This window comes from Neophocaena asiaeorientalis, unplaced genomic scaffold, assembly GCF_003031525.2.
Source record: "Neophocaena asiaeorientalis asiaeorientalis breed wild unplaced genomic scaffold, Neophocaena_asiaeorientalis_V1.1 scaffold43, whole genome shotgun sequence".
Lineage (NCBI taxonomy): Eukaryota > Metazoa > Chordata > Mammalia > Artiodactyla > Phocoenidae > Neophocaena > Neophocaena asiaeorientalis.
In genome coordinates, this window is record NW_020173674.1 from 15200972 (window position 1) to 15223936 (window position 22965).

The window sequence follows — 22965 nt, forward strand, 5'->3', positions numbered from 1 at the left end:
GGGGGAGGGGGGCCAAAGTATGAGTCACAGGTCTGAGGCTGACCCTGAGGGACTCAGCTGTCCCCAGCCCATGCAGACCCAGCGCCCTGAGCCCTGCCAGCCTGGCAGACCCCCCAGGGCTTGGGCCCAATGGAACCATAGTCCCTGCTCTCATGGCCACCCTGGTGAGTTATCTAACCCTGTTAGCCAGTTTACTCATTGGACAGAACCCAAGACAGTTGAGTTGGCTTGGCCACAGGGAAGAAGGTGGCTAGAACTGGGTCTGGAGGGACAAGGAAGATGCAGATCAGGAGATAAGGGATGAGCTGAGGGCATTCAGGCTGAACCACAGGGCAGGGGCACCGAGGCCTGAGAGGCTGGAAAATTCTGTATCGTGTATCTGGAGGGCAGGCACAGTCCTCAGAGCAACCAGGAGCTGAGGTGGGAGGGGGACCATGGCCAGACCCCCCTTCCCACCAGGGACCTCAAATGTCCGGGTCTGGGCAGGAACCGGTAACACGGACAGCCTGGACCACCCTATCTTCCTTCCCCACGGTTTCTGGCCCAGAGTGAGGATCTCCGGCCAGCGTTTCCCGGGGTCCTGGGCCCCTGGCACCCAAGAGCCACCACCCCAACTAAGAGCCCTGGGATCCACAACCCTGAGCTAAGAATAGAGGAGCCCAGAGTTCTCCCTCCTTACTCAGGATGCAGCTTGGGGTGATGGACCAGCCTCAGGATGGGGAGCAAAGACAACACAGGTTCAAGTCCTGGCTCTATCCCCTCCTTAGCTGTAGGATCCTGGGCATCTCACTCACAGCCTCTGTCGTGATCTGTAAAATGGGCTCAGTAATAATACCCTCCCTGCCTATTTCATAAGGTGCTGGGAGGCTTGCAGGAGTAAGTACGTGAGAAAATGTCCACTGCTAAAAGCTATAAAGCATAAGGTATCATTCTGAGGTGAAGGAAGCATGATTTGAACGGGTCTCCTGGTGGCTGGGCCAGGGTCCTCCCACTGCAAGACCCTGAGTCCCAGGGGAGCCCTGCCCCTCGGGCTGACCCTCTTTGCATGGATGGTGGTGGAGCACAGGCTGAGTCCCCCACATCCCAGCTCCTTCTGTCCAGGATCCGCTGCCACTCGAGACCAGGGGTCCCAGCCTTGGAGTTTGGAACTGAAAGCCCAGCTCTGCCTCCTTCAGCTGTGACGTTGGGCAAGTCATTTCAGCCCTGGGAGCCTCAGTTCCCTCATCTGTAAATGGGGGCTGATGATAACCTCTGCTGGGGGGAGGGTGCTGCTGGGAGGATGACCTGACATCACGGCTGCAAAGTGCCCAGGGCCGGGCCTGGCACACATCAGATGCTCAACAGGTGAGGGTTCTCTCCCCTCCCTCTGCTGTGCCCACCACACAGTGCCCAGGCTCAACCAGAGAAAGTTTCTAGCCTCCCGGAAAAGTGACCCAGAACAATAACTGGGAACATGAACTGGCTGGAGAACACTGTATCTCAGAAGAAGATCACGTTGCTGAGTGGTTAGTGGGGGTAAAAAGTAGAGCAAGACCCTGGCTCAGAGATGATGGGAAACCTTCCTTCCCAGCCCCCTCACTTGGAGTCCCCCAGGGCAGGCACAGGGTTCAGGAAGGCACCTCTGCTCCTGCATCACACCTGCATGAGGTAAGCCCAGAGTGTGTGTGTGTGTGTGTGTTGGTTGTGGGGGGGGGGGGCGGGGGGGGAATGAGATTCAGGAGGAGCAGGGAGAGGTGACAATGCCAGGGGTCCTGTATTAGCGCTCCTGCCGGCTTTCAGAGCATCCCTGGATCTATCAGATCGCCTGTCAGAGCCTCAGTTTTCCTTTCTGTAAAATGGGGATGGGGGTAATCATCTTATCCTCTTGCACATGGCTACTGGAGAGTGCATACTGGAGAAGGGGTGATGAAGTGGGGGTAGGGGGAGGGTGAGTTCAGATCTCACACAAGCCTTTATTAAACAAGGCAAGGTTCCTACGGGTAGCAGCTCCAGGCGCTGAAATTCACTACACAGCCTCCCCTGCCCCAATCCACTATTCCATTGGTTCTCAAAGTGTGGTCCCACACCCAGAGCAGCAGCATCTCCTGGGAACATGTTAGCGACACACATTCCTAGGCTGCGCCCCAGACCAATGGAACCGGAAACTCTGGGGGTATGATCTGTGCTTTAACAAACCCTCCAGGAGACTCTGAGGTATATCAGGGTTTGAGAACCACTGCACCAGCCCATGACCCCCCCAAGCCCTACTCCAGAGAAACCTCCTCCTACCGACTCATCTCACTTTCCCTGGCTCCCAGAAGGCTGTTGGGGAGGAAGGAGTCACCATGGAGAGAGGTCATTAAAGAGTAAAGATCCCATAATTAGTTAATGACACCGCAGGCTCCCGGAGAGGAGGAGGGTCCAAAGTCAGACTACAGTGGAGGAGGAAAAGCTCCTCCATATCTGTCTTTCTCTTTCTGTCTGACTCCTGTGCACCCACACACGCCCCAAGAGCCTGCTCCCTTCCCTCCGTGAGCTTGCTCATCAGCACAGAGGGACAGACAGTGCCTCTCGCCCCAGGAGAGCTGGAGCCACATGTGCGGGTACGCGCTGGTGCGTATCAGGGAAAGGGCTTTCCCCCAAGAATCTGGTCCTTGGACCTTGAGTTTAAAAACCATCTGACGAGACAGCCACTTCGAAGAATTCAGTCTGTGAAGATCATTAAAGTTGAGAACAAAACAGACGTATGGACCAGCTGGTCACTATAGCAATGTGGGTACTAATGAAAAATTCTAAACAGCCTAAGTGTGCAACAGCAGGGGAATGCTTAACTGGGTCACGGCAGATCCACGTGGTATGATACTAGGGAGCCGGGAAACACGCTGTGGAAGAATATTGAATAACGTGGAAAAATCCTCCCGCTACAATGTTAACCTAAAAACGGCAGCACAGGAAGTGGTTCATAGGGTATGATCCCCAATCGTGTGTGTGTGTGTGAGTGTGTGTGTGTGTGTGTGTGTGTGTGTGTGTGAACACCAAACTGTTCACAGGACATCTCTGAGCGGTTACTTCCTCCTTTGCATCTGTTCTTCACCCTCCAACTTTTCCCACAAAACTATGTCTTCAATGGGCCTTTTTTTAAAGGGTCCATTGGTTCAGGTAGAGATGAAGGCTTTTTTAAAAAGCTGACAGAAATGGATTGGGATTGACATACACACACTACAATGTATAAAATAGATAAGTCACAGGAACCTACTGTACTGCACAGGGAACAGTGCTCAACACTCTGTAATGACCAAAATGGGGAAAGAATCTAAAAAAGAGTGGGTATATGTATAACTGATTCACTAACACAACATTGTAAATCAACTATGCTCCAATAAAAATTAGCAAAATAAACAACAACAAAACGTTGACAGAAATGTCTCTTTCTGGCCTGAGGGTGGGGCGGGGCACTACGAGGGAGGTCTGGTTACCCTCCCCCACACCCAGAGAGCCTTCATACTCCACATGGTCCCCAAGTGGTCCCCAAAGATGATCAGGACCAACAAGTCAAGGGAGAGTGGGTTTGTTCAAATTCTACACAATATTTTTTAAGAGTCAGATATGTCCAGACATGAAAGGTAGTGAGCTCTCCAAGCCTTGAGGTGTGCGAGCAAAGGCTGAATGTTGTCCATGGGCTCGGACTGAGTAGGTAGGTTGACTCAATGAACTATAATGCTGCTCGCAAGACTACGATCTTGTGAATCTAGTCACGAGCCTCCATCTTTGCCCTCATGCTAAGCCAAAAGCACCCAGGTTGAGGCTGGGCTCAGACTGTCCTATAGAGGACCAGGCCCATAGAGGCCTAAGGCCCTCCTGACCCCCAGATCTCCAAACAGCCCTGGAAAGCTCCTTCACTCCAGACCGGGGACCTCGGTCTTTGGGGAGGAGGACTCTGTCATTTCCTCAAAGGGGTGGAAGGCGCAGCGTTCATTCATCACTATCACCCTCATCAACCTCTGGCTTGTATGGAAGGAGTTTTACGTGCTGGGCCCACCACTAAGCATTTTACCCAGAGCCATTATCTCATTTAATCCTCACCGAAATTGGTGAGATAGGGGATCAGAGGGCCATTTGAGAGCCCCTGAATGACACAGCCTCCTGCCGCAGTTACTCCTCTGCTGTGAGTTCAGAGAGGTCAAAGGGTCAGGGAGGTGACTTGCCTACGTGACCGTCAGTGACCCAGGGCCTAGCTAGCCACCCACTCATTTGCGGTGGGATCTTAGACAAATCAGTCATCCCCCAGCCCCACTGAGTTTCTATTTCCTTTATAAATGAGGACGTCTCATCATGTCCCCTTGCAACAACATTCTAATATTCCATATCCTAAGACAGTGGGTGGGAGAGTAATTTTCCAACTTCAGTAGTAGAATTACTCATTGCTATCATTATTGTTAGCAACGTCAAATTAACATCGAGTGTGTGCCTACCAGGCATCACTGGAAGCGCCCTGTACTTATGAGGAGGAACACATATTTCTCTCTCCACTTGTTTCCCTGAGGAGGGACCTCTACAGGGAGAACACCTCTGGCCTCGCTCCACCCACTTCTTCACTTCAGGCCAGGACCCCAGCAGTGGGTTATCTGATTGGTTCATCTGGGAGACGTACTGGGCACGCTCGGCGGCTGCCCACAGGCAGTGTTCATTCCGGGCTGCTCCTCAGCATAATACCAGGCCCTGCAGGGAGGCTGGCCCCTGTTCAGAGTTGCCTGTGACCGGACCGTAACTCTGCCAGTTCCAGGGCAGACGGTTAGCCAGCCCTCTGGGGACTGGATCTAAAGCCACGTTCTCGGGGCTTCCTTTGGAGCTCCATCTTTGTCAACTGTTCTTTTCACTTGGTTCCAAATTCAGAAGAAGAGGGCTTCCCTCGCAACTTAAACAAGTCCTTTAACCTTCGTGGCACCGTTCTGAATTATGTCTTATTATTATCCCCATTTTACACGTGAAGAAAGTAAGCCCGTCGGCGTCAAGGATTGTTGAAAAGCTTTCTAAACACCAGGCGGCACTTGGGGTGTGTCCACCACAATGGAAGCTGGATTATGATCCCATTCAGAATCTGACTCTTGTCTCCCTCCAAAGACACTCAGTCTTCTGAGGCTTGACAAACTGACATTCACTTCAAAGCAACACCCGACCCCCTTTTGAAATAAATATGATTTATTAACAACAACAAGAACTTCAATATGATCCCACGTTCATATAATGCATTTTTGTTTAAATATATATAGTACGTTTTTTGATAGCTTTATTGTGTAAGTGTGTTCTTTCTTTCTTTCTTGAGCATAAAAATAATATGGGCTTACTGCAGAAGATTCAGAAAATGGGGAAGAGTAAAAAAAAAGTCTGTAATGTGACCTAGATAATCCCATTATGTGTATATTTAAATGTTTCACCTACTTTTTAGCCTTGTTGAGTGCCATTGCGGGGGGGCTGCCCTGTCGTTCTGTGTCTGCAGTACCTCTGTGACAGTGTGGGAACCTGCCCACCTACGGTGGCTGTCTCAGGGCAGGAGAACAGGCTGGGCACCCAGAAGTCCTTTCCCTGAATAAAACCCTGCAGCTCCACACTGTCATATCACATGTGCCTGTCTTACAAGAGCCAAGTGCAGCAAATGCAGGATAATAGAGTTTTGCAGCCCAAAAAGGGATGCAACTTGCCCAAGGTCACATGGCAAGTAAAGGATGAGCTGGGATCAGAACCCAGGTCTCCAAATTCCCAGACTCAAGCCATTCACCAAAGACTGCCCCCAAAGACTTAAATCCTGCTTCCTATTAATAATAGCAACGCTATTCAAAACATCTGGTCCATATAAAGCACTCACTATGTGCCAGGCACGTCTCACAAACACTTCACGTACATTGATTCGTATCATTTTCAAACAACCCTATGAAGTAAGTGTTATAACCAACTCCATGTTAGATGCTGAAACTGATGTACAGAGGGGTTAAGACACTTGCCTAAGGTCTCACCCAGCAGGTAAAGAGCAGAGGCAGAAATGAGCATCCCTGGGCAGTTTGATTCCAGAGTCCACGACATTGCCTATGGTTCGTCCTCCACTCTCCTGGGCCAGGGCCAGCTGGACCCCGGGCAGGCTTCTGGAGCATTTCTGCCTGAGGAGCAAGCAAACTGGCCTAGGAGGTCACATCCCTGGAGCAGCTCACTCTGCAACGTCACAGCAGAGCCAGGAGCCGAACCCAGGCTTCCTAATGCCCAGCTTCTGGCACTTCGTCCACTTTCCTGCATGGGTCCTATGAGCCTAGATCCAGAATCTTCAGGAACTTCCACCCCAGATCACCTCTTGACACAGAAGGGAAAGTCAGGGGTGGGGCCCAAAGAAAGGCAGAAGCTCCCACCTCCAGGAAAGAAGCCAGAGGAGAGAGTGGCGGGGCCCCCCAGAGCTGCCCACCTGGTGGTCTCCAGGGATAATGTCAGGGGTGGGCCTCCTGGAGGGTATCCTCCCATCCCCCAGCCCTGCGCCCACGCCTTACGGGGCAGGAACACCTTCCACAAATAACTGCCGACCTGAGCGTGCCTTTTCTGGCTGAGTCGGGCTTCACTAAGGGCCAGAGTGGCTCCCACAGGCTGGGGCTGGAGGAAGTTTGGCTCTTCCCCTCTTAGGAGGGGAAAGGCTGGGCCTCATGAGGGAAGCCGGAGCCCGGGCTGAAGAAATCCCAGGCCAGCCACACCATTCCCACCTCCCTGGACCCCGGTTGCAGGCACGGGACGGGCAGGCCTGAAGGGCAAGGCAGGGGCATCCAGACCCTGCTTCCCAGCTCCGCCTTTGCCAAAAGGAGCCACCGAGGATCTGGCTCTGAACTGGGTCCTACTGGGCCACCCTGAGGAGAATCACTTATTCATTCAACCAACATTTCCTGAGTGCCCGCTGTGGGCCAGGCCTTGTACCAGGAGTTGGGACACAGAGATGGATGGGGCAGTCCCTGGCTGGGAGGGTTCACAGAGATACTCCATATGCCACCAAACAGCAGCAAAGAGGCAAGTACTCAGTGTAGGCAAGCGCAGAGGAAAGAGGGGAAGGGAAAGGAGGGGTTTTGGAGAAAGTCTGCCACTGACGTTCAGACCTACTTCCCCTCAGGAAGCTCAGAGTCACGGTGGGGAGACCCAGCCACCCCCAGGAAGAGCACCACGCAGGTGGAAATGACTGGTGTCTTGGAGCACGTACACACACGCTGGAGAGGCACAGAGGGCCCATACGGAAGGCTGGCGCTCTGGGGAATGTCTCTGGGAGCCTGAGAAGCAGCCTAGTATAAGCCTTGAAGACTGGCCAGGTGCAGAAAATAAGGGCAGCAGCAGCTCTCATTCATGGAGGATACACCGTGTGTAGGTAGAAAATTGCTAAGCGTTTCACATGCACTTTTTTTTTTTTTTTGCGGTATGCGGGCCTCTCACTGTTGTGGCCTCTCCCGTTGCGGAGCACAGGCTCCGGACACGCAGGCTCAGTGGCCATGGCTCACGGGCCCAGCCGCTCCGCGGCATGTGGGATCTTCCCAGACCGGGGCACGAACCCGTGTCCCCCTGCATCGGCAGGCGGACTCTCAACCACTGCGCCACCAGGGAAGCCCCAACACATGCACTTCTTTGTTTTATCCTCACGTCACCCTATGAAGTAGTTACCATTATTATCCCCAATTTAGAGATTCAGAAACTGAGGCTCAGAAAGGGTCAAATAGCTAGGAATGGTCAGGGCCAAGATTTTGCTCCAAGTCCCCAACTCTTCACCACCATGCTGTACCATCTCCCTAATCTGTGGACAGGCAGAAGGTAGACAAGGGTGCTTCAGGTGGGGGGCAGGCAAGGTTAGGAGGTGGAATTGTCCAGTTCCACTCTGTATTGAGACCCTGTGTTGTATGTGTGTGTGTGTGTGTGTGGTGTGCATGTGTGCACTCACATGTGCCCTACTTTACAAACGACAGAGTCCAGGTTACAGAATCCCCTGAGAGCCACGTAAAGAATAGGCCATTAGCAGAGGATGGAAGGAACGCCCAGAGAGGAGAAGGAACTCATGAAAGGTCACACAGCCTGTAAACGGAAGAGCTGGAACCAGAAGACAGGCCTCTTCCCTCACCTCAGCTGCGTCTCCGTGTGAGTACGGAGTGAATCAGCTGCTGACAGGAAAACCACGGTGTAGGGGGAGCCCCAGGGCTGAGTCAGGAACCAGACAGCCCCCAGACACCAGCGGGGCCGTCACAGAGGCCCTGGGCCTGTGGCTGGCCTCCTCACAGGCAGCATCAGGGGCCGAAGGGAAGAGGGAAGCAAGTGTAGCATGAAGCTCGGCCAATGTTTACCTCCAGGCTTCCCTCCTGGCCCCTCAGATCCAGGCTTAGAGGAGGGGAAGCCGGTGGGCAGGGCAGTTCCTGCTGAGATTAAACCGGACCCCCTACCCTGGCCCCGGCCTGTCACACACAGGGGCCCAGGCTCTTCCCTCCCGCCCGCCTCTCACACAGCCATCTCCTGACTGTTTGATTCTTCCGTGAAATCATAACCGCCCCCTGAGTTTCCCGTGGGGTGGAGGAAGTGGGTTTAAAGATTTGGAGCGGGGGGTCAATGCTGAGCCAAAACCAGGGGGTGTCAGCTGGCCCCAGATGCTCCAAATCGAAAGGAATGCTCGGGGCTTGGGGCTGCTCTGCCCTGGGCCAGGAGGGGCTGTCTGGTCCTCGGGGTGAACAGGGGCTGCATCCCCAGGGTTGGAGGGTAAGAGAAGGGGGTGAGGCGCTTCCAGGAAGCGGTTCAAAAGTCTGAGGCCATAGACAGAGGGGACTGCCCCACATTGCAGGAACTTCAGAGGAGCCCTGGAGGAACCCAAAATCCACCCCCCTGCCGCATGTGGGAACTTTGTGCCCCCGCTGGCTAACCTCTCACCCTGGCCTTCCCTGGGCTGGGACTGAGAGGGAAGAGCTGCAGGCACTTCTTTCCAGCTGCCCTGCTCTCCCGCCCCCCCAGGCCCTGCTGACTGGCTCAAGTTCCCTCCACTCGGCCCAGAGGCCTCCCCTTCATGGGCAAACACACAGCCTTCTTGGGCGGCTCCCTCTCTATCACTCTGTAGCACTTGTCACCCTCCCCAGTGCCTTTACCCACCCAATCCAGTTACCTTCCTGAGCACCTGCTATGCACCAGGGTCTAGGCTCCATGGGGGATCGAAAGAAACAAAGGGCACCCACTGGGACACTTGCTCCCCCTCCCCTCCAACAGTGCCTTTCCTATCCCCCAGCTGCAGACATCCCCAAAGCCCCCCAGGCCCCTGCTTCCCCATCATCACAGCCATCAGTTCGTTATCCCTTGACCACTGGGTCCTGCACCCCAGCACATCTGGCAAGACTATCTTTCCAAAAGTGCCACCCTGACTATGTCATTCCCCTGCTCGGAAACCTTCAGCGGCCCTCACTTTCTACAAATCAAATCCAAACATCTCACCTTGGCATTCAAGGTCCTCTACAAGTTGATCCAACCGACCATTCCCCCTTCGCATCCCTGCACGGTCCCAGCTCTTCAGCCAGACTGATCAATCTAACAGTTTCCTAAAAATCCCCTGAACCCTCTGGTTCCCTTTCCCATCGGATCTGAACCCTGGTCTTGGTGGTTGTAAAAGTACCGAAGCTGTGCTCAGTGTCTGCTATATAGTATGTGGGCTACTTTCAAACAAGGTTGAAAAAAAAAAAAATCCCCTGAACACACTGACCTCCTTGCCTTCCCCTCGGCATCCTCCTCTTCCCAAAACACTATTATTTGCTGTGGCTACTGAAACCTTTGCAATCTTTAGGGCCCACCCAAAACTCCACTTCCTCCATGAAGCTTTCCTAAAGATCCCTCTGACCCTTCATCTATCTCCTATCAGAGTCCCCTTGTCTAAGTTCCTCACCAGATGGTAAGCAACTAAGGATGGGGTCAGTGTGTCATCGTCCGTCATTCATCACGTGGGGTGGAGGGGTGCTAGGAGGACTTTCCAGTAGATGTTTACTAAGCACTGTTGGAAATGAACATCTCCTCCCTGCCCCCCTCACAGGCAACACCTACTGACCCCTCTCCCTCCCCACCAGACCAAACTCTAATCTTAAGCCACTCAAATGCTTGGAGAGGGGAGTCTGGGGCCCCAAGTTGATCCAAGCCCAACCAGGACTTGGGATCCCAGGCAGAAAGTCCCGTTCAAGTCTCACCACCTCCCTTTCTCCCGTGTCTCACCTGCCCTGAGCACCACCCTCCCATACATACACACGCTGTTTCCTCCACACAGCACAGCCCTCAGTCAAACTCTGTCCCATAGTGTTTTCCAGCTGGTTCCACAGTATAGGGCTCATCTCCCCAGGAGATGCAGGGAGCCAGCCACCTTCAGTGCCCAACCCTGATCAAACAGATAAAAGGTGCCCACACTGGCCCTCACCTCCACCCTGAGCCAAGCATGCAATGGAAGAGCTGGATTCTGGCCACCAGAGCAGTACAAACCCATGAGACCTCATCTGGCCTTGAGCTCTGGGTGTGAGTTATCCTCTCCAGCAGAGGCATGGTGGGGATGGGGACCTCACTGTCAGCAACTCAAAATGAGGGCAGAACCCAGAGGCTAGTTCACCTCTGTATCACCTAGCTCCATCTAATATATAGTAGGTGCCAAGTAAACATTTGGGGGTTTATTTAATATTACTGAAAACTCAGCTACTCTTTGGTCCAGATGACACATTCCCCAACCCCAAAATGGACAAAGTGATGCTGGTGGCAGGTGGCAAGTTTTGGCTCTCACAAGGTCAAGAGGAGCTGCAGCCAGCCCTCCAAAAACAGTCTCATTCCCAGGCAAGAAGCCAGTCTATCACCTGCCCATCCACATCAGAGCAGCTGTCATACAATGAGGCCTCACTGGGTGCCTGGCGCCTTGCTAAGCACTATATACACATTATTCTATTAAGTCCTCACTACTACCGTTGAGTACCATCACTACCCCCATTTAACAGATGAGGAAACTGAAGCTTGAAGGGGGAGTGGAATCCAAATTTGGTCCCAAGTCCTTGACCACTGAACTAGGCTGCCCAACTACTATGGCCCTGGCACAGAACACCTACCGCCACCAGGGACAGAAACCTCCAGCCCAAGGAAGGGACCCTGCGCATGCAGCAAGAGGCCCGGCTCTGGGCTTGACTTTGGGCCCAATGTTTGCGGGGTTTTCCCTTGTCTTCCCCACTCACCCGGATAAGAACTTGTCCCCTAGTTGCCGCCAGGGGCCTCCCAAGCCAGCTCACTTGGAAAAGCCCTGGGAGGGGGACAAATGCCCTGCTGAGTTTCCCACCCCAAGTCTTACTAGGCTCTCAGAGCTGGGGGGAAGGGGAGGCTGAAACCTCCCTGACTTGGACACCCACCCCACCCCCACCCCCCCGGCTCTGCCCCCGGTTCCCAGGCCTGTGGGTTCAAGTCCCATGCGAGGAACTAGTGTGACCTTTAAAGCAATTCGCTTCACGCTCGCAGAGAGTTCACTTTGCTCAGTGTCACTCTGCAGGGAGACAAACTGTAGTCTGGGCGACGCAATCCGAATACCTGTTGAGTCCGCTCTCACCTGCCAGCCTCACCTTCCGGGGTTTCAGTGAGAAAGGGCAGTAAGAACACGGAGTCCACCTAGTCCAACCTCCTCCTTTTACTGGAACCCGAGAGGTCCAGGGTAAGGTGGGGGGACGCGCCCAGGGTCACACAGCTGGAGCACGGAGGAGCCGGAGAACTGGGGGTCAGGACTTGGGAACTTAATTAAGCTCCTTCTCACCCACCAGCTGCCTTCTTGGCCCGACCTGCCACTTGTTGCGAGAAAACTGCCCGAGCGGCCTCTGGAAGTGGGGACGAAAACTAACTTTGCTCGTGGTTGCCGGCAGGCCTCCCCCCACCCCCTTCTCACCTGCTGGCTCTGTTTTTTGCTCCGCGCTGCAAGCCTGGCGTCACCCGCTCGCGCCCCAGTCAGCGTCCGACTGCGCAGCCCTGGGTTCAGTAGCTCGATCGTCGCCCTCCCGGCAGTCGTCGGGGAACGCCGAGGCTTCGGCCAGGCCCCGCCCTCCGGAGGCCACGCCCCAGACACACCCCCTCGGCCTCCAGACTTGGGCCCGCCAGCCCCGCCCCCAGACCCTGCAGGAATGTTGACTGGCTTCCAGCCGGATCGGGCTCTGTCCGCTACGGCCTCCCTGCTCTAACCGGCCAGCCCCGGCCCGGGTCCTGCGGGGGATGGAGCTACGCCCCTCGCCCCGCCCCGCTACGGCCCAACTTCACCCTGTGGATGGGGCCCTCCCTGGGCCTGCCTCCTCGGCCGGGTCTTCTGCGCCCCTCCAGGCCCCGGGCCCTGCCCGGATAAAGCCTTGTCTGGGTGGGCATGAGCCTCAACCCTGCCGGGTGGGAAACCTCACTCCCAGCGCTTCCTAACGGTCCCGCCCCTCCTCGGCCTTCCTCAGCCTTCCCACGCTCCTCCCAGGCCGCTGGCCACTTCCCTAGGCCCTCCCACCACCCCCGCCTCCGACTCCCTCTCCTCCGGGCTTATCCCCGCCCCCGGCCCTCCTAGCATGAGGCCTCTCCCCAGGAACGCCCCTTCCTCGCTTCACCGCCTCCCTAATCTTGCCCTGCCCTACACTGGCAACCCTACCCGAGGCAGGCAGGCCTCCGGATCCCCACGCTGGCATTCCGGGGCGGGTGTATCCGGGTGCAACCGGGGAACGGCGTGGGAGCGGTTTGCGTTCCAAGTCCGGGCCTCTACCAGGAGGTGGCTTGGGCCCAGGCACTTTTTGAAAATACTAACAGCTACCACTGATTGAACTTGCGCCAGGGGCCAGGCTGTGTGCCAAGCTGTGGCTTAGAAACGTACTTTAAAAGTACTGGCCGTTGAGTTTGCACAGCTCTGTGCAGATGTTGCGCCCATGTTACCAATGAGCAACCTGAGGCTTAGAGAAGGGAAGTCACGGCCTCTGAGTCTCACAAGGCTGGTGAGCAGGACCCAGTCCCAGGCCGTGAATCACAAGGCTTGATGCTGCACCAGCTTGCCTGGACTGGCCCCTGGAGGAGTAGCCCGGACCAGCCGTCTGCCGAGGCAGTGCTAGCAGGCTGCCAGAGGTAAGGGAGAAGGCATGGGTTGATGAGCTGGGGGGCAGCAGGGGCTGCTGTTCCATCCCTGAGAAGCTGGCTTTCTCTCTTGAGAGGAAGTGGCTCAGAATTAAGATGGGCTGCAAAAGATCTCCGGATGGCTGTGGTACCCCCACCTGCATCCCAGCCCTCCACACACCCAGACCCCAGGGACCAGCGTCAGGTCCCTGGGTTATGACCAGAGCCATTGAGCTGTGCAGCTGACAAAGCTCTTTCACTCCCATTATCTCACTGGCATTTCACAAGGACACCATTGTGGGGAAGGTATGATTGTGCCAGTTTTGCATGGGTGGAGTAGGGCGGGGAGCTGGATCCCCGCCCAGCACGGTGGTTCCCGAAGCAGGTCTTTGGACCCGCAGCAGCAGCAGCATCTGGAAACTTGTTAGGAATGTGTGTTGGGGGCCCCATCCCAGATCTACTGAGCAGGAAACTCTGGGGGATGAGCCTAGCAGTTCGCTTTGTCAAGGCTTCAAGGTGATTCTGAATCACACTTCAGTTTGAGAACTACTGTTTAGCATAAAGGTGAAGAAGTCAGGGTGCTCTGAGAATCACACAGACCAAGTAGCCTCCTGGGAGCCTTGTGACCCAAGGCAAGGCAAGGAAGGTACTTAACCCTTCTAGACTGAGCCCTTAAAAGGGATATCATGGGGCTTCCCTGGTGGCGCAGTGGTTGAGGGTCCGCCTGCTGATGCGGGGGACACGGGTTCGTGCCCCGGTCCGGGAAGGTCCCACATGCCGCCGAGCGGCTGGGCCTGTGAACCATGGCCGCTGAGCCTGCACGTCTGGAGCCTGTGCTCCGCAACGGGAGAGGCCACAACAGTGAGAGGCCCGCGTACCACAAAAAAAAAAAAAAAAAGGATATCATGATAATAAAAATAATAGCAATCTCGAGGGTGGCTGTTGAGGCTTAAATGTGGAAGTGCTCGTGAAGTGTTTCTCCACTCTTGGACACTGTGCATGCTCAGTAAGTAAATGTTTTCTTTCCAGTAAAAAGTCCCTTTCATAGAATCTCCACACCAAGCCGGAGGAGTGGGGCTGGGGAGTTCTTTAAGCCCAGAAGTGTCCCATACTGTTGCCCTTCCCACAGAAGGACACCATCCTTCCTGCAAGGGGCCAAGAGCCTAAAAAGCTCTAGATGATGTCGATGTTACGGGTCCAGAGACCATACTTCGGGAACCACAGTGCTATTCTGTCTTGGCCTGGACTCCATCTCCCACCCTAGCCAATCCGTGCAAAATGGGCATGAAATACCTTCCTCTCCTACCTTGCTCCGGATACCCTCCCCTCAAGCTGGGGGTGTTGGTGATGGTGATTGGCAGGTGGCAAAACAGCTGGATTCCATCAGCAATGCCCCCCTTCCCCCAGGCAGGCATTAGATCACATGAGTCCCTTCTGCCACCCCTTCCTGTCTCTGTCACTCCAGATTAGAGATAGAGGCAGCTGGGGCAACATGGAGGGCAGTCTGCAGGCAGCTTCTGGAATCTCTGCCAGACTCTCCCACCATCCTTTGCAGCCTATAGAAGAGGGTCTCCTATAGGAGTTACAGCCTGGGGCACTGGTCCTGTACCACAGAGCTACTCTGACATGTTGATAGCGAAAACCGAGCCCCACATATATATCTAAACGTTTAACTGTAAAATAAAATATGTCTATTCTCCTGCCTTGAGAAATATTCTTTCTAATGACCAAGGAGGCCATGTTGAAATTTAGAATCCTTGTACTCTTTGTAATTCTATGCAGGGACATGGTGGGTGTAGGGGTGAGTCAGCCCTGACACTAGTCTTCAGCACACCCGCCCTAATTCTCTTCCTAGCACCATCTGTGTCCTGTGTCACAAGTAGCCTAGGCCTCAGGCCTGTGAACACCTCAGCCCACATGCCCAAACTCTGTCCACACACCTTGCCTATAGCTACCACTCAAGTCACCCCTCTAGGGGTGCACACGGGGCCATGTTGTACCCTCAGATGGATGGACCTGGAAAAGTCGCTTGTGTAAGCCCTAAAACTGGGCTTGGGCCATTTAGGCAGAGATTTCTAGGTTTTTAGATACCTGAAGCATGATGGAGGAGGAGGGTGGGGTGCAGGCTTTGGGTGGACACAGGTGGATTTCCTGTCCAGGTCTGTGGGTGGCACTGCCATTCAGCTTTGTCTTCCCAGCACCCAGCGTAATGCTGGGCACACATTGGGAGCTTAACGGACAGTCAATGAGTAGATGTGTGTCTCGGTTATTTACTGAAATGTCAAATTGGGTTGGTTTTTCAGCATTTCCTCTCTTCCAGCGGGAGTCAGGCTTCACCATGACTTACCTCGGTCATTTTTCTAGGCAGAGAGCACAGCCACCTCTAGTGAGAGATTACTTCCATCTTTTGGGAAATTCTCCAGTCCATTCCAGAGGTGAAACCAGGAGTTTTGGAGGCAGGAAAAGGGGCAAGAAGAACCACTCTAGGGAGTTCCCTGGTGGCCTAGTGGTTAGGGTTACAGGCTTTCACTGTTGTGGCCTGGGTTCAGTCGCTGGTCGGGGAACTGACATCCCTCAAGCCACATGGCATGGCCAAAAAATATCAAATGGCCAACTTGGAGGTAGGGGAGATGGTGGTTATAAGACCTCAAAAGGGTATGGCCATGGGGTTCCCAGCCTCCCAAAGATTCTCCACCCCAAAGGTGGCAAAGCAGGAGATCTGAAGGTCCTTGTGGACAAGAACATGGGTGTCAGGGTCTCATCGGTGCCTGGGCCTAGGAAAAGCCCCAAGGCTCTTGTACAGCTCTGGGAGGAAAGAGGAGGAGAGGGATGGGGGAGAGTGGTGCATCTGTTTCCTATCGTTATGTAACAAACCACCCAGTCATTTATTTAGCCCATAAATCTGTCATTTGGGGTACGTTCAGTGGGGAAGGCTTATCTCTGCTCTAGACAATATCAGCTGATTCAGCTGGAGGTTGAGGATCCATTTTCTTTTTTTTTTTTTTGCAGTACGCGGGCGTCTCACTGTTGTGGCCTCTCCCGTTGCGGAGCACAGGCTCCGGACACGCAGGCATAGCGGCCATGGCTCACGGGCCCAGCCGCTCCGCGGCATGTGGGATCTTCCCGGACTGGGGCACGAACCCGTGTCCCCTGCATCGGCAGGCGGACTCTCAACCACCGCGCCACCAGGGAAGCCCGAGGATCCATTTTCAAGATGGTGCACTCACTCAGCTGGCTAGCAAGTTGGTGCTGGCTGTCAGCTGGGAGCTCAGCTAGAGCTGGCGCCCAAGGCCTCAGTTCCTCTCGATGAGGCCTCTCGGCAGGCTGCTGGGGCCTCTTCACAGTAAGATGGCTGGGTTTCAAGAGCTAACAGAGAACAAGATAGAAGCATATGGCGTTTTATGGCGTTTTATGACCTAGCCTCAGAAATCATGTAGTGTCACTTCCTTTGTATTCTATGAGCGGAGGCAATTACAAAAACCCACCTGGTTCAAGGGGAGGGGACATAGTCTCCTTCTCTCCATGAGGGGTGGCAAAGTTCTAGAAGCGCTTGCAGGGCAGAAGATATAGTTGCAGATATTCTAGTTGGTGGGAAACTCAATCTGGAAAACACAGTCTGTCCCAAGTGGGACCTCAGAATGACTGGAGTAGATATTCCTCTGGTGGGAGCTGAGAGTCTGAATTGAGCTGATTTAAAGCAAAAGGTGCCCAATCTTTTCTTACACAACCATTTGTGCATAAATGACTCAGGCACTTAGTCCTGAGTGTTTAGGCTACTTAGGATCATCCTTCTTCAGAGGGTACTCAGAACAGATTTAGCACCTCCCTCCCTTCGACCTGCATGGTTTCCTTAAAATTATAAACTTAAATAGCACCCCTGGATCCTCATAACAGCAGCCCTAGGAGGTACATACTATTACGATGCCCATTTCCAAGATGTGGGAATGGAGGCATTGAGAAGGTAAGTAACCAGCTCAAGGTCATACAACTAGTAAGTGACAGAGGAAAGAGAAGTGATAGTTTATAGCCAACTTAGTTTTCCGTTGCAGAAATTGACCGTAACAGGAAAAGCCCAAGTTGCATAAGACCTAGGTACCCAGATTCTGATCACCAACACTAAGCCATGTGGTCTACTCCTAAAGGCTCACACTGCATCAAAGAGCACCCCCCAGGGCCTTGAAAGGACCCTGCTTCCTGCCTGAGAAGCAGAAAGAATGCTGGTCCCGGGCGCTTGACATAAATCTGCTCCATACTCTGTCCTCTCGCCGGGTCTTGGGCCAGGAAATGGTTAATAGCAATTTATCAAGCCTGAGTCTATTGCTAAGCACAGTAACTCCTGCATTTGAATGGGTTCAACAGGGCCAGGGCCTTTCTTCTCCAAAGAGCTGGATGAGGATCTAAACTCTGAGCCCCTTATAGCTGGGTTGTAGCTGGGACAGGATCCAAGTTCCCACCAAAGAGGCCGAGCCGTTGATTATTTTCCATCTCAGCCGTTTAACAAAGATCATTTAGACCCCTGCTCAAATCCCACCCTGCCCCCTGCTACATCTGAAGTTCCAGGGGTTAATCTCATGCAGCCCTGGCCTCAATGGGGCTCTCAGCACAGTGGGCAAGCTGACCCAGAAACCAGTGCAGTGGTGCCCCATGGTGTTACAATACCAAGAGCAACGGCAAAAATAATAACAAAGCCTCCATTTTTAAAGCAAACTCTTACCATGCTCCAGACAATTTAAAAATGACTTTGGGTATATTTAACTAATTTGATAACAAGCATTTGTGTAGTGTTTTACATACTATGAAGCTTTTTTTTTTTTTTAACAACTGTGGCACTTGGGTAACTTTGAAACTATTGAGTGATGTCTCCGCATCCACAATTCCCTGTTGTTTTCCCCTTTCAGGCATCAGGACACCCCCACGGCAGGAGTTGGGTACCCCAAGCAGTCATGAGCCCCCATGCCAATGTATGTTAGTTTATTTATTTATAATCGAGATGTATGCACTAATTTGCTACCTTTTGGCATATTCCGAGCCATACACAAAACAAAATTTGAAAAGACAAGATAAAAAGTTATTTAAAATATTCAAGATATACAAAAATAAAAATCAACAAATATAAAGCAATCCTAATCATTTTCTCCTTGAACCCCAGTAGATCCTGTTAGAGACCATTTCTTGTGACCTCTGTGCCCACAGGGAAAACTTGTTGGAGCAGAAAAGCAGAAAACAGAAAAGACTTCTCTGGACAACCCTGTTTTGGTGTCTCCAGATACCCCTAAGTCCCTGAGATGGATGGGGAGCTGCTACCAAAAGGGGACTAGAAATGGCAGCTCTCACTCCTGCCATTGGGTGGAGCTGCGCAAAACCAGCGTGAGATCCTTCTCTGAAACAGACACAAGGCTAAAAAGAACACTCCTGTGGCCCAAGGAGCCAATGGTGTAGACAGTCTCCTCATTGTAAGGTTGAGAACGCCAAGGCTCAGAGAGTTGAGTTGAAAAAGTTTTGCATTTGTCACAGGTATTTCAACATTGGGGGATTTCATAACATTTAGACATACAGCTTCTGATAAAAAACAGGAAAACCCAAACACCCTGACGTGCATCCTGACAGGGCAAGAGCTGGTGGACCTGAGTGTGGTGTCCCCTTCATTTGTAACATACACACTCCAGCTGGCCACAGTCCCCACCACTCCCCATTGCCCGCCCGACCTGCTTTCCTCATTTTTGGGACCTGCCTAGTCCCCATGGGCAACTGAGCTTGCAGTCCTGGGCTCAACAGATGCTGGCTGAATTGGCATTTGTACTGACAGCTCTCTGAGTGTCAGCGCTGCCACAGAGACCTCTGTAGGAAAACACCACAGTCTTTCCTTCCCTTCTCTCCATGACCCTCCCTAAGAAAACTACGGTGTTGGCACAGTCCTCCTCTCTGAGAGATGGTTTATGTTCAAGTTCCTGCCCTGATAACTTTCTAGCCATGTGACCTTAAGCTTGCATCTTCACCTGTCTGGGTCCATTTCCTCACCTGTAAGTTGCAGGCAATGCACATACAACATTTGCTACATTAGGGTTATAAGACAGACTGGTTAGTTGTCTCCAAGTCATTTCTTTCCCTAACAGAAATGTAGAGATTAAAACTTACGCACACCAAAAAAAAAAAAAAAAAAAAAAAAAAAAAAAAAAAAAAAAAATTCCACACGCTTCCCTCCAAAATGAGCATTTAGCGCCCTCTGGTGTCCATACCACCCAGTGCAGCCAATCAAGAGAAACCTGGAGTGAGACCAGGAGAAGAAAGCCTGGAGGGACGGGAGGGACAGGGCAGGGTCCCCACCTCCCACCCTGGGCCTCAGGTCAATTCAGGCTCCCAGGAGCAGAGTGTAGGCCCCGCTTGAGAGCCAGGCGAGGGCAGACATGGAACTAGGTCTCCTTAACAGGTTCCAACTGCAGATTCCCCACCCAGCCCAGACAGGGAAATTGGTGTGGGATTTACCAGCCAATGCTAGTTGGCCTGCAGTCCCCCTGGGTATCTGGAGGCCTCGAAGACCGATGACTCTTGTTTAATAATGGTAATGAAATAATATTAATTCTAGTAAGCATTGTAAGCATACGAAATACAGTCTAGTTGTTCATGCAGAAAAATTTGCTATGAGGTACTTGCAAAGCCCCCTGAATTGTTGAGTGGGGGACTGGGGTTGGCTGGAGAGTCAGGCTCGAGCTCAGTTTCCAGAAATAAGACCTCAGACTACGCTGAAGCACCAGCCTAATAAGACAACTATCACTGTCACATCCTCCATCCGATGCCCCTCTACCCCAGGAAGTCAACTTTGCAAACCCCTGGGATCCTACCACCAGGAGGTTACGTCCATCACGACGGCAAAACACGGAAGCTCCTCACAAAGCCTACTGCCTCTGAATCCAAGCCTTGCAGCCAAGTGTCAGACCCCAGGCACCGAGGCCACTGGCCTGCAGGCTGGCTGCCAGCGAGGCTGGGAGTTAGAGTTCTGACGCCTGCTCTGGGAGGTTGAACTTGTGATGTGGGAATTTCCTCAAACATAGAGACTATTCCAAAGACGCAGGGCAGCTATGACTATGACAGATGTCCACCGCAACTCCTGCTGATGGAGGGTGTACCACATGCCAAGCACTGGGCATTATCTCATCTAATCCTCATACTGACCCTCAGAGGAGGAAAAATTACCATCCCCATTTTGTGGAGAAGGCAACTAAGGCTTGGTGAGTTTAAACAATTTGAATAAGATCTCGTGGCTGGTGAGTGGCAAAGCCAGGAGCAAGTCAGGACTGCCTGACTCTAGACCCTAAAAGATATGCTATATTGTTTTCCTAAAGTGTCTCTTTTTTCCTAAAGTGACTCATGTCCCATTTACTGAGAATGAGCCAGGGAGTCTAGAATGAGGACCTAGAAGGGAATTCAGAGGTCGTTTAACCTAACTACTTCTCTAGTGCTACTCCTTAGCCCCGTATCAGTCAGCTTTGGTGAGGTTATGCTGCAGTAACAAAGAGCCCTGAAAATCTTGTCAACTTAATAACAACCAAGTTTTAGTTCTCATTGATGTTAAGTGATTGCTGAAGATTGCCATGTGTCAGGTGAGGCTCTGCTCCTTGTGTCTTTGTCACTCCTGCATTCAAGAGGAAAATTTGGCCCCTCTTTGGGATATGCTGCTCTCATGGGAGAAGGAAAAAGAGCAATGGCCAAGCCACATGATGGCTCTCAAAGCATCTGCTCGGACGTGGCATCTGTCCCTTCTGCCCACATTCCGCTGGTTAAAGCTCCACGTCAGTGGGCAGAGACCTATCCTCCCTCAGGGAGGGGCCTCTAATCGTGTGACAATGTGCGGGGCTGTCTAATCCTCTTATAGGGATGGGGAGTGGTTAATTGGGAACCAAAGTGCACTCTACCACCAGCTCTTCTAGCACCCCTAGCTGCATTCTAGGTAGCCGAGTTACCATATGAACCAGTTGCAAAGCAACCGAATGCCAAAAATCGTGCCCAACACGAACTCACGTTTAATGATCCTTCATTCCTTCATCCCATAAATGTTTGTTGAGTGTCTAGTGTGTGCTGGGTAATATTCTAGCACTGAGAGGACAGCAACAAACAGAACAGTCAAGGCCCTGCCTCTTGGAGCTTCTTACCTCCCAGTGAAGGACAGAAAGTTATATATAATATGGCAGGTGGCAACAAGTGGATTGGAGATATTGAAGCAGGGTAGAGGGTAGGGAGTTTCTGGAAGAGGGAAGTTGTTTCTTATAACAGATCAAAGAAGCCCATCTGAGGAGGTAACATGTGAGCGGAGACCTGAATGAAGTGAGGGAGTGAGACTACCTAGAGGAAGAGCATCCCAGGCAGAGCAGGTACACGTGCAAAGGCCCTGAGGTTGAAGCTATACTGGAATAAGGTGTGTGAGGGGCAAGTAATAGGAAATGAGGCCGGAGAGGTGTCAGGGCCAGATGATGGGGGGGCCTTGCCAGCTTGGGCTTTTACTCAGAGGGAAGCATTTGAGCTGGGAAATGGCATCATCTGACTCATGTTTTAATAGGATCCCTTAGGCTGCTGGGTTGTAAACAGACCTCAGGGAGGCAAGGCTAGAAGAGGGGAGACCAAGGAGGAGGCTACTGCAATAATCTAGGCAGGAGATGTTGACCTGGACCAAGGGGGCCCAGCGAGCATTCAGAAGTACATTTATCGATTTACTTATATCCCCAGGAGCAACCGGCAATCAGAGAGCAGACATTATCAACAAACGCAAAAATGATGGAGGTCATGATATGAAGGAAAAGAGAAATTACATCTATAAAAAGCCCAGCCGAGAAAAGCTCTAACAAGTGAGCACAAAATCGAACCACTGCAGTGCTGTAAATATGAAAATAATCTGGTTCAGTGCTCTTCAAGCTTTGCGGTGATGTATATCTTCATATCTTTGTGGACGTGCGTGGAGTCCACCAGGGTGGTTCCAGGGGCGGGGCTTCGGGCTCCACTACCCCGTTCCTCAGGCAGCTCTGCGCTCAACTGTTTTGTATATATCACAATAAGACTTCTTCTGAAGAAAGGGTGACACACACACACACACACACACACACACACACACACACACACACACACACACACTCAAAAGGACCTGAAAAAAATATTTACCCCAAATTCACTCTCTGACTAAAGAATGAAACCCTGGTCTAACGATTCTGCGGGAACACGGCGTAAAGACATTTACACCGCGGGGGGATCCGGTACAAAGGTTGTGTGAGCGGCGGCAGCATCTCAGCGGTTCTTCCTGGAGATCCATGTCCAGTGTCTACACTGTGTAACGGGCCATGAGCCGACACTGTCGTCTTCCCCACGTTATGAAGTGTAAATGTTTCCTACGAAAGGGAAAAAGCCTGAGAAGAAAGAAGGTGAGTCCGGAGACCTGGAATATCTAATCTACTTACTAGAAAAGCTTGGCAACGGAGGAAATGAGGGTATGAGACGGTGCATTTGCACATACGTGTGCCTCCAGCAGTAGCATTTTTTTTTCATGTGTAAGAAAGTAAAGATAATTGTAAAGACGTTATTGGTTCTGGAATGCATTACCGCATTTCCTGAAGCGTGATGGGGTGCTTTTGAAAAACCTAGAGAAATGGTTGCGTGGCGGCCTGCAACCTTCATCCACCAAGGAGCCCGAGCTTCGTATCCACACAGCGTGCACCCTGAGGACAAACAGACCTGCTCGTGAGTCCAACAGAGGTTGAGTATTTAGGCAGTTGGTGTTTTAGCTGTTTCATGTTAGGCAGAAATCCTTAGTCGATTATTATATATGTTTACGTGATATTTGGGGAATCAGTTGAGAATTTCGAATGGGTTAAGAGTGCATTATTTGCATTCTTATTT

General features: G+C 52.3%; 1 protein-coding gene across 2 annotated transcripts in view; it reads right to left on the minus strand.

Annotated features, from left to right (window-relative positions):
• CD82 (CD82 molecule) overlaps positions 1-12413 on the minus strand; it is a 52118-nt gene extending 39705 nt beyond the window's left edge. Inside the window, exon 1 of one of the 2 annotated variants that reach the window (XM_024748711.1) lies at positions 11903-12413. The gene's annotated coding sequence lies outside the window, so the exon portion shown is untranslated. The remainder of the gene's footprint in view (positions 1-11902) is intronic. The other variant, XM_024748710.1, reaches the window with a different exon arrangement.
• Positions 12414-22965: the final 10552 nt, after the last annotated feature.